The 10,271-nt window shown below is 35.3% G+C and overlaps 1 long non-coding RNA gene across 3 annotated transcripts; it reads left to right on the forward strand.

Annotated features, from left to right (window-relative positions):
* Positions 1 to 403: 403 nt before the first annotated feature.
* On the forward strand, positions 404 to 4,255 carry LOC135299421 (uncharacterized). Of its 3 annotated transcripts, XR_010361405.1 has the most exons (3): positions 462 to 777; positions 916 to 1,206; positions 2,132 to 4,215. It is a non-coding gene; the product is annotated as an uncharacterized LOC135299421 (long non-coding RNA). The 3 variants fall into 3 exon arrangements; XR_010361406.1 differs by having other exon boundaries at positions 404 to 1,435; positions 2,132 to 4,255; XR_010361404.1 differs by having other exon boundaries at positions 404 to 1,206.
* The last annotated feature ends 6,016 nt before the right edge of the window (positions 4,256 to 10,271 follow it).

Below are 10,271 nucleotides of genomic sequence, written 5' to 3' on the forward strand. Positions count from 1 at the left end.
TTGTAATCTGCCTTCTGATGTCTTGTTTTCTGTACTCATTTTGAGGTTTGGATTTGTTTGTTTTCACTGTGTCTAAATAATTTATAGAAAAGCCACATCCAACTCCTTGATTATTTAGACTGTTATTTATTGTATTGTGCTCTTGCATGTTTTAGCTGCAATGAGTCATACCTTGGTTTGTCCCAGTTTTCTCCATTATAATGGTTCTGCCCCTGTTGCCTCTTCCCGCCTCCTCATTGTCAATCTCCCTGCCTCCACCCCTGCTCCCTGAAAAGTGCTGCGTCATTCCCTCGACCCCTCCTGTCCATCACTTGACAACCCATCCCCTCCCTCTAGAAGCTTCTACCTGGGGTGTCGAGTGATTGGTTCAGGCACCAGGGTCCCTCCCCCGAATTACCCTTGTTGGTTTCCCTAGGTGTCTGAGTCGCTGCTCCCCACAGCCCTCTGTAGCCCCATTGGCAGATGGGCGAGCCCCTCCCCTGTTCTCTCCCCTGTTTATAAACTGTTGCACAGCCCCCTCCTCCGTTTTCTGTCGACTGGAATGTCTTGTTTTTTGGTCTGTCTGCTGCTCTGCCTAAATAAACATGGATTGAACCTGAGGAGGTCTCCTTCTTTCTTCTGCCTTCCATCACATTGTCTCGCCTGTGCAAGGCAAAAGCCTTCGCTGCCCTCCCAGCCTCCAGAGGAACAGGAGAGTGTCCCCCACCATCGGCTGTGCCAGAGTGAGCCGGGACAGTCCAAGTGGATTCTTGGAGGGGCACAGCAACAGTTGCTAAAGTATGTAAGCTGTTATTTTGAGTAGGACTATTGTCTGTGAGTTGTCAAAAATTCAAGGATCTTGGGAATATCCTCTCTACAGGGAATAACGGTATGGATTTCAGTTGGATGAAGGCAAGGTCTGGTTCTCTGTTGCAGGAGCTCCTATGAAATGAGCTGGAAGCCTGGGCCAACTTTTCCTTTTCTTGAAAGCTGCATTTATGCTGGGATAGTACTCCTGGTCCCCGTCTGTGCTACAGTGGAACTGCAACTGCTACTGGTTTGCCTCCCTGACCATGACTGTGACTCTGTGGTTTAACTTCCTGGCTTTCCTTCAGATTTGCCTCTTCACTGCAGTCTTACTGGATGAACACTGGAGTTTCTCTGATCTGATCCCTGTTCCTGAACCTGGTCCCAGCACAGACCTTCAGCTCAGCGTCCCTGCTTCTTGTAGGTGCAGCCATTGCTCCTTTCTACTTTGCTACCATGCTGAGCTCTCAGTTTACGTTGTCTTAACAGACAATCCTCACTTCTCTTGGCCGTTTTGTACTTTGCTCTCAATCATGCATCAATTTGTCAAACAGCTTTACATCATGAAAGTCACCTGAGAAAACAGGTGATTTGCACGTATCTGGGGGAGGTTCATAATGCAGGGGAGTAATTTTTATTTCTCACCGGGGTAAGTGGTTATCTTCTCATATTTTTGGGTGCTTGTATCACTACTGTGCTGTTCTTGCTCATGTTCACATCTCCTGCTCTGTAATCTGTACTTTTTCTCCTCTCAAGGTCCAGGTCTTCATACTTGCCTGCTCATGCAGTTCAATTTCTGATTTATATTTTAATTCCTTTTTCTTTATACATAAAGTTATGTAGGGAATGAATATTTCAATTCCAGCTTCTGAGTGCCACAAAGGAACAAAATTGCTACTTGAATTTATCCTAAATAACCTTAATATTAACACACAATGTCTAGTAATATCTCAGATTTAAAAAAAAGGAATTCCATCACCTCATAAATTAATTTTCTCTAGTAATTGTATATAGTCTTGGGGCAATTCAATTGATGTTAAGATAGAGAAAAACAATAAATTGGGAGTGCTTTGCTTCCTTTTAGAAAATTTGTTTGAACTTCTGTACTTTAATCAAGCAGGACTGGAATTACTAAAGGACAAATTTGTGAAGAAATACAAAATACCGAATAGAAACAAACTTGCATTGATTTAGTAAAAAGAGAAGAGGAAATTCTTAACCCAGTCATCCATTTAAAATTTTTCATAGCTCATCCAATAGGCTATCAGGACCAGAGCTTGAGCTCTGGTGTATATAATCATGTAATATATGTATTCTTCTTAATGTCTTTCTCTTTCCCCACCAGCAATAGGAGCCTTCTGTGATGTAACTAGTGAATATCCAGTTTTACCAGTCATATCTGGAAGAAGAGAACGTTTGTCCTCAGATCACAGAATTTGTTCATATAAAGGAACAAAGAAAAAGACCAAGTGCCAGCAATACAGCAAACTCAAGAATATCTGTGTTTCCCAGATCCTTTGAGTACTGTGGTTCTTTCATTCACTCAAGGACAGTAAAGCTTATTATTGTTCTCTTAGGTTCAATCAAAATATTTCAAAGATGATAATTCAGTGGGAGTGAAGCAAAAGGACCTGTCTGAATAGCTACTTATTATGCAGAGCTGTGGTGTCATGACTGCTTTATTTGATCTGCTGTATCTTCCAGTGAAAACTTGAAGATAAATCCCAAAAAATGGCCTAGGATAGGGGCACTGAGAATCTTCGTTTTTACATCTAGTTCTTAAAGAATTGTGGTAGGTTTCCACACCCACTTGATGAAGAGATGTAAGTGCTTCAGAATTAGGTTCAAAAGAGCCAACATCTGACCCAACTTCAAACTGCAAGGCTGTAAAATTGCCCAATGGTACCCAACAGCAACAAGAAAATGAATCAAAATTAATTGAACTGTAAAACTTTAATCACCTCACAAACTCTTTTGCTGAAGATTTTTTGTTGGTTTTTGGGGTTTTTTTGGTTTTTCATGAGCTAGAACAGATTCTGAAACTCAAGTCCCTGAGCAGCCTTAGATAGAATTGAACCAAATATATATTTTCAGCTATCACTTCAGAAGGGAAATACAGCTCAAAGTTTGTAAACTTGTATGTTTAATAATGTTAGCCCTAAAAACTTTCTCTGACAATTAATGAACATTTTAGGATTCGTCTTGTCTTTCCTGATAGATTAGTTTTCCATCCCCCATAAGAGGAGTAATTATTCTCTACTTTCTTGCCTTTCCTTCCTTACTGAGTGTGTTAAGAAGGCAAGAAATTTAGGAAACAATGAAGGATCCATGTCAAAATGCAAGAAGTCATGTGATGATGCATAAAGAAAGTTCATACTGGGACCAGAGTTGTGTTTTTTCTTCAAGTTTTTAAAAGTTCTGTTTTATTAATTGTAATGGGAGGGCTCAATTTCTCTTCTGTCCTGTCAGATTTCTAATCCACTTAAAAACTCTTAATTCTTTAAAGTTATATTAATCAATTGCTTATTTAGAATTTAAATTTACACCATTATTTCTACTTTATTTTTTTGAAATTTGAAGAGAAATCTGTAGTTTGCATATAAAATTAATTGAAAACACACTATCTATGCTATGGCAGCTATATAAAAATTTCTGTAGTTTTCATCATGTAATATTTAAGATTCACTTTTTTGTGTCAGAAGACTAATTTACAAAAATTATCAGGGGTAAAAATAAGAGAATATTATATATTACTGGAAGTCTCTGGAGAAAGAAATAAAATCTTCATAAAAATATCTGAATTTTTCTTTAGTACTTTATATGGTTCAGTTGATCTTCTAATTCTCATAATTAAGATTAAAATTATGCTAAATAAGAAGCATGTAAGTCTCTCCCAGCTCAGGATATTCTATGATGCTATGAGGCTGATCTGTTTAGTTTGAAGATTGGAAGCTGCTTTTCTGGGTTTATATTATTTACAGAGTTTATTTTGTCCACTTGTTAAAAATAAGTGTTTCTGAGAATCATTTCTGTCTCAGTTAAAAGGAAGCCAATCTTCTTTATCTAATCATTAATGTTAATTGTGCCTTTAGTTAAAATATATTTTAGTTCTTTCACTTTTCCCTTTTGTTCCTCTAAATAATTTAACAGAAGTGTGAAAGATTAATATTTCCATATAATTCAGCATCCACGTCTGTACCTATTGCTACATAACTATTCTGTATTCAAAGTTTTTTGAGAATGTTGTCCCTAGTTAGAACAATGATGAATTTTTAAAATGATAATGTAATATGAACTGACTCCCATGTATTATACAACAATAAAACTATGATGAAAAATAAAAAGAATATGATTTTTAAGCTTGTAGAATCATAACTAAAGAAACTGATTAAACTGCCATGCAGGTTGACTAAAAACAGTGTGTTTAAAGTGAATACCTAAGAATGTAAAATAAAATGTTTTATTAGTATTTTCGTATATACTAATCTATTTATCTCTTTAATTAATTTGTACTTTTGCATGACATAGAAGAATTAAAGAAGTAATTTAACATTCTGAATATTATATTAAATGGCATATTAGAGAATGTTTCCAAAGCTATTTTGTTGTATTCTGTTATTCAAAGATGATGAGTCTTTAAGCAATTTTACACCTTTTGAATTCTACTTCTGCAACTGTTTGCATGAGTTTAGTTTTCCATATTTTGCACTTCAATGATACGCCTCTGAGGTTATTAAAAGGAAAATATTTGAAAATATAAACCCAAATTATGTGCAGGTGGAATTATATTTTATTCCATGGTAAGCATGTAAATTATAGAAAAGGAAAAATAAACTTTCAAATTAATATTTCAAATAAATTTTAATTCACCATCATTGTTGGTGAGAAAATGATGGGCAAGTGAAAGATGTACAAGAGCAAAGACCTGTGTATAATCCACCTTTTTGTATATGAACCTCAGTAGTGTAGAAACTGTATGCTGGTGAGAATATAGGATAAGTTTTCAGTCTTTCCTGCCTTCATTATATTCTTTCATTAGCCATAGAATAAAGCTTGAAGTTTTTGGAGAACCCACACTCCATAGCAAATCCATAGTATAGATAATGGTGCCACACTGCCTGAGCTATGTGCACACGTTATTGCTCTTTACTAGTTCATCCTGCTTTATGAACATCCAATTTAGAAGAGGATCTTGAGCAGCAGATATGCAAATATCTAAAGTCTTTTATCTGTTTCTGTTCTTTTTTCTTTCCTTAAAGATCCCAGTTTCTATTATCAAAGACAATGTTATTATATACAATATGTATATAATTGTAGTATAATATGCTACAATCAGATAACTCTGTTCTAGAGTAATTCGGTGTGCTTAGTCTCCATGATCTGTTTTGGGATGAGTTCATATTAATTGTTAGAACAAGATTAAAAAGTCTACAGATTCATTTGTGTTATGCAGCTGATTTTCAAATGAGGTATCATTTAGGTAAATGCTCAATGAAGAGCTTTTATTAAGAAGCTTAAAACTGCTGTGTCAGGTGATAAAGGCCTTAATGTAAGAAAGATTTAAGACTGTAGTGTGATTTGTGCTGTGTAATACTTAAAGTAATGCTGCTTTATACCTCTGGGGAGAAAAAAAAGAGTGAGAGATGTGAGCTAGAAATGTCAGTGTCCTGATTTTGTACGTACTGTCTTGGATATGCAATATTTTGTCCAAATGTGAAATGAATTCTTATGCTACTCTCTGTAATTTTCTGTTTGCTTGTTTCTATTTTGATAGACAAAACAAAAGTTAAACTGCAATAGAAAAATATGAGCACAAAACAAATGTTGCATAGGATTACTAAAATTAGTTTAACTGTCAGTTTTTAATTTATCCAATACAGATATTAAAAGCTTCAACATAGGTAGGCCATAGACACGTGTGCAAAGAAGTTGTTACTGCTAAAGCTTCATCTTTACAGCATTAATAAGACAGCAACAATAACAGCAATGTATCTTGCAAGTATATACGGAAACTCTGATGAAAATTGAAGTTGTCAAAACTCCTGAATGTCGGTGAAATTTCATGCTAATTTTCTGTGTAGATCTGAAGAGAGATAGAAAAGTAGATTTCCAGTGAAATTTTACTGTGACTCTATGACGCTATTTTCAAAATATAAGCAAACATTTTTTTTGAAAACACGAACGTAGATCTATTTCAAATTTGTATTTAATGTTTGGATTCAAACAAGCATAAACCTCACTTAGGGGTATGAAATGATGGAGATAAAGCTAGGGACAATTTGTTTCCCAGAATACACTGGTTATTTGATTTCATTGAATTTTGAATGAGTTCTCACTGCAGCTCTGATCAGTATTTGTAGCTTGACACCTAAGAAATGGTTATGTATCATACAAGGAGCACTGTAGTAGTTCCAGTGCTCCTTGTACTGCTAAGGTCAGTCAACAGAAGCTCCATACAGAAGATAATCCATTTGAGACATTTTATGAATATGAATACTCAAGAAGCACATTTGCCCCAGTAGAATAAGGAGGGTAAAGATAGAGATGAATGTCATCAAAATAATAGTGATGAATTAGCCAATTTCATTGGAAGATTGAAGTCAGTGATAGATGTATGATAGGAATCAGTTTTGTGAACAGCTAATCTCTCCTGGAAAGCAGATCTATAAGACAGATAGACTATAATTTACAAGTAATTTTAGACCTAAAGCCTCCTATATATTCTCTGAGACCTGAAATAAGACTTACATGAATAAAAGTAAAGAAGAAAATGTTCTGAGTATGGAAAAAAATAGGTTTTAGAAGATTTTGAATACATCATTGCCTAGTAAATTCATTTAAAAAATAATAACATTTGTATATTTACAACCCACAGTACAGTATGTGCTATTCCTTATTGCTGAATAACAGTTAACCCTCTTGGTAAAAGCAGGTGCATATGTGTCAGTCTTATTTTGCACAGGCAGTGACCTATGAATAGATATTTATATTAAATGAAGGTATCATCTCCTTGTTTTGACAACATAGCACACTGGCAACTATATTTAAATGCCATACTGCATTTTATCCCAAAGCATTGCTATTAAAAAGGTCTGCAAGACATGATAAAAATTAAATTAAAAAATTCCTCATCCATTGCATGAAAACATATCTGATTCTAACCATACATGGAATCCCTTTGCTATCAGCATTTTACATATAGTATTACTGAGTCAATGTCACTATTTAAAAATAATGCATGTGCTTACAATATGTCTTTATTATAAACTAACTAAACCCACTAAATAACCTTTTATATAAAGTTAAAGATATTTAAGTCTAATCAAAGGATTTATAGCAATAGTTACTTAAGTATATTTAAAGTTGTAAAAATAAAATCAGCTTATGTGTACAATGCTTTTAGACAACAACAGTATGAATTCAGATGTCTATTAATACAAAACAGTCATATTTTTAACTACTTTCCGTATTATAATTACTGTCAACTATTGATCCATGACTGTGACAACTCTACATGAATACATAACTCAGGACACTGAAAATTTTTTTTCCAGTCCTTCATGGCATGAACTAGGACTCAGCTTCTGGGAATATCTGCACAATATGCAGTCAGCTACACATTCTCTCAACAAGCTAATTTGTGTTTTGGAAGTAATTTAGCCATGATGATGCATGGTATAGTATGTTATAGGCTCAAAGTGTTGAAAAAGATTATGAGTCTCATCATTCGGTATGTGATATGCAGATGGTATATGTAAGGAAGAGGTTTTCTAAGCTGAACAAAAGTATTTGAGAAGACCAAGGACATGACCTTGCTTTGGCTGCGGATGGGCTACAAAGCTTGCTAGGTTTTGTTGGGAATACTAATCTGGTAATATGGTTAGAGTACACATTAGTAACATGATCAAAGTACTGCCTTCCTGTCAGGTTCTCACACTTCCTTCTCATGAAATTGTGGTAACAGAAGACACAGCTTCTGTTATGCAAAAGGAACTATTTCACATTCCCTCACTTTAGGTCTTCCACTTTAGCATAAAGATATCATTACCTATTTGGCCAACTTAGAGAAATGTGAGGACAGCCTCTTTACTTCTTGGACAAATTTGAGCTTTTAAAGTGTCGTCAAAAATATTGAAGTCCTATGAAGTCAAGTTGAATTTAAGGCTATCTGCTGCACAGTATATGGGCACAAAGTGTGTGCTAGCTTTGCATTCCCCTGCCAAAGAGCACAAATCATCCCATGAATAGGCATTGTTACACATTGATAAATATATGTTGGTGAATATCATAAATCAAATGTACATATTTACAGAAACAGAAACGCAGTCAATCACTTTTTGTTCATTTGGTTATTGGGTTGTTGTTTGTTTTTGTTTTTTTTTTTTTTCATTTTTTGCTACTAAAGTTCTTTTAAAAAGCAAAACAAAAGTTAACAGTCTTCACATGATAAATGGAACTGCTTAAATATATCTTTAATGACTCCAAATTTCTCTTTTTTCATAAGAGATTAACTGTGAGAGCACTGGGACTATACAAATTTTGACCATGACAACTAGTTTTTGAAAGAATGATCGTAAAGTGTTTTATTATACTTGAGGATAATTTATAGTTTTGTTCACCCTGTAATGGATAGACTTATGTGATGTGAAAACCAGAGATGATTAAATGATTGGAGAAATTTCTATAACTAGAAGCTGAAAACTTCCAGCCATCACTTTAAATTCATTATATGCATCATACTCCTATATCCTGTGACTTTGTAGTTCTTTGTGAGTTTCTTTTAGGGTATATTGATAGAATGTAGGACTAATTATACTGAATGATGAAAATAATTAAGAAAGAAATCATGAAAAATATTTAATTTTAAAATAGTTTAGAATTCTGTTTTCTGCTATGTGGAGTGTAAAAGACAAGGACAGGTAATATGTTCATTGCCTGTAGGATGAGCAAGTCTCTTGTGCCATTCACCTGTAACCTTTCTGGCTGAGAGATAATAGAGCTCCAGACTCAAAGAGCACCTTTCAGCTAAAAAAATAAAGGTTGGATAATCTTCAGGGTTTAAAATGGGTTACCATTTATTTTGTTTCATCTATTGTCTTTATAAATTATTTGAATAACAAGTGGGACAGTTAACAAAAAGAAGTGCTGATACTTAAGCTATTTTCTTACTGTAAAAAATAGGGAGGAATAAATCTCCAAGAGGACTGATACATAATTAAGACAGTGCACATTCTTCCAACTTCACTTTTGCCCTATGCAGATGGTGATCTGCTGTTGGTTGTGCAGAGGGTAAAGATAATATCACTCATTACAGAATTACTGTTTTAAAAGTCTGTTCCAAAGGGAGATTTTTTACTTTCCCATATCCAACATAAAACATACACAAGAACGGTGTATTCGACAAACTCTTATCAATGATTCATTTTAATAGTGTGCTGTCATGTGAAAAGGACGAATTTTACAGGAGCCATATTTATTTAACAGCTTAGCTAAAGTTGGCTTTTAAAAATCCCGTTGTTTGATTCAACATATATTTTTTTAGTTCTATGTTCTAGTTCACTGGACGGATTTGACATGCCACTAGTTTGTAAATTTGAATCTCCCTTTTTTCTGGTTTATTTTTACTTGTTTATTTGAACTGTTTGTCATATAGGAGGAGAAAATCCTAGTGGATAAACATATAATAACTTCAAGATCACAGGGAATTATATTAGAAGATATTCATAGTAGGTTTTAATAACTGAAATGAAAAATTTAAACATTCCTAATTTTAAATCACCTTGTTTCCAAAGTGTAGTTCTCCACTAAGTGCTATACCCAGTTGTTTCTTGAACACTTCCAGAGATGGTGATTCCAACACCTTCCAGAGCAGTCCATTCCAATTCTTAACCATCCTTTCAGTGAAAAAAAGTTTTCCAATGTCCATTCTGAACCTTTCCTGGGACAGCTTGAGGCCATTTCATCTTGTCCTGTAACTAGTGACCTGGGAGGAGTCTGGTCTCCACCTGGCTACAACCTCCTTTCAGGCAGTTTTAGAGCGCAGTAAAAAGCCTGAGCCTCCTTTTCCCCAGGATAAACAGCCCCAGCCTCGTGACCCTCCTTTGGAGCTACTCCAGCACCTCACTGTCTGTTTTGGAATGAGGGGCCCAGAACTAGACACAGGACTTGACGTGCAGCCTCACCAGTGCTGAATACAGGGGAGGACAATGACTGCTCTGGTGCTGCTGGCCACACCATACAAGCCAGGATGCCATTGACCTTCTTGGCCATCAGTGGTGGCTCACGTTCAGCCACCTCTCAGCCAAGAACTCCAGGTTCTTTTCTGCTGGGCTCCTTTCCAGCCACCTTTCTCTCTGTGAGAGAATGGCAGAATGATGAACCTTTTCGTGGTGTCCTATTCACAGTATATTTGTGACACTTGTGTGAATTGTCAGAAGTTTCTGGAAATTTGTCCTCACTTTGTCTCATCTTCTGCAAGGCTGTAA

This window comes from Passer domesticus, chromosome 4, assembly GCF_036417665.1.
Source record: "Passer domesticus isolate bPasDom1 chromosome 4, bPasDom1.hap1, whole genome shotgun sequence".
Lineage (NCBI taxonomy): Eukaryota > Metazoa > Chordata > Aves > Passeriformes > Passeridae > Passer > Passer domesticus.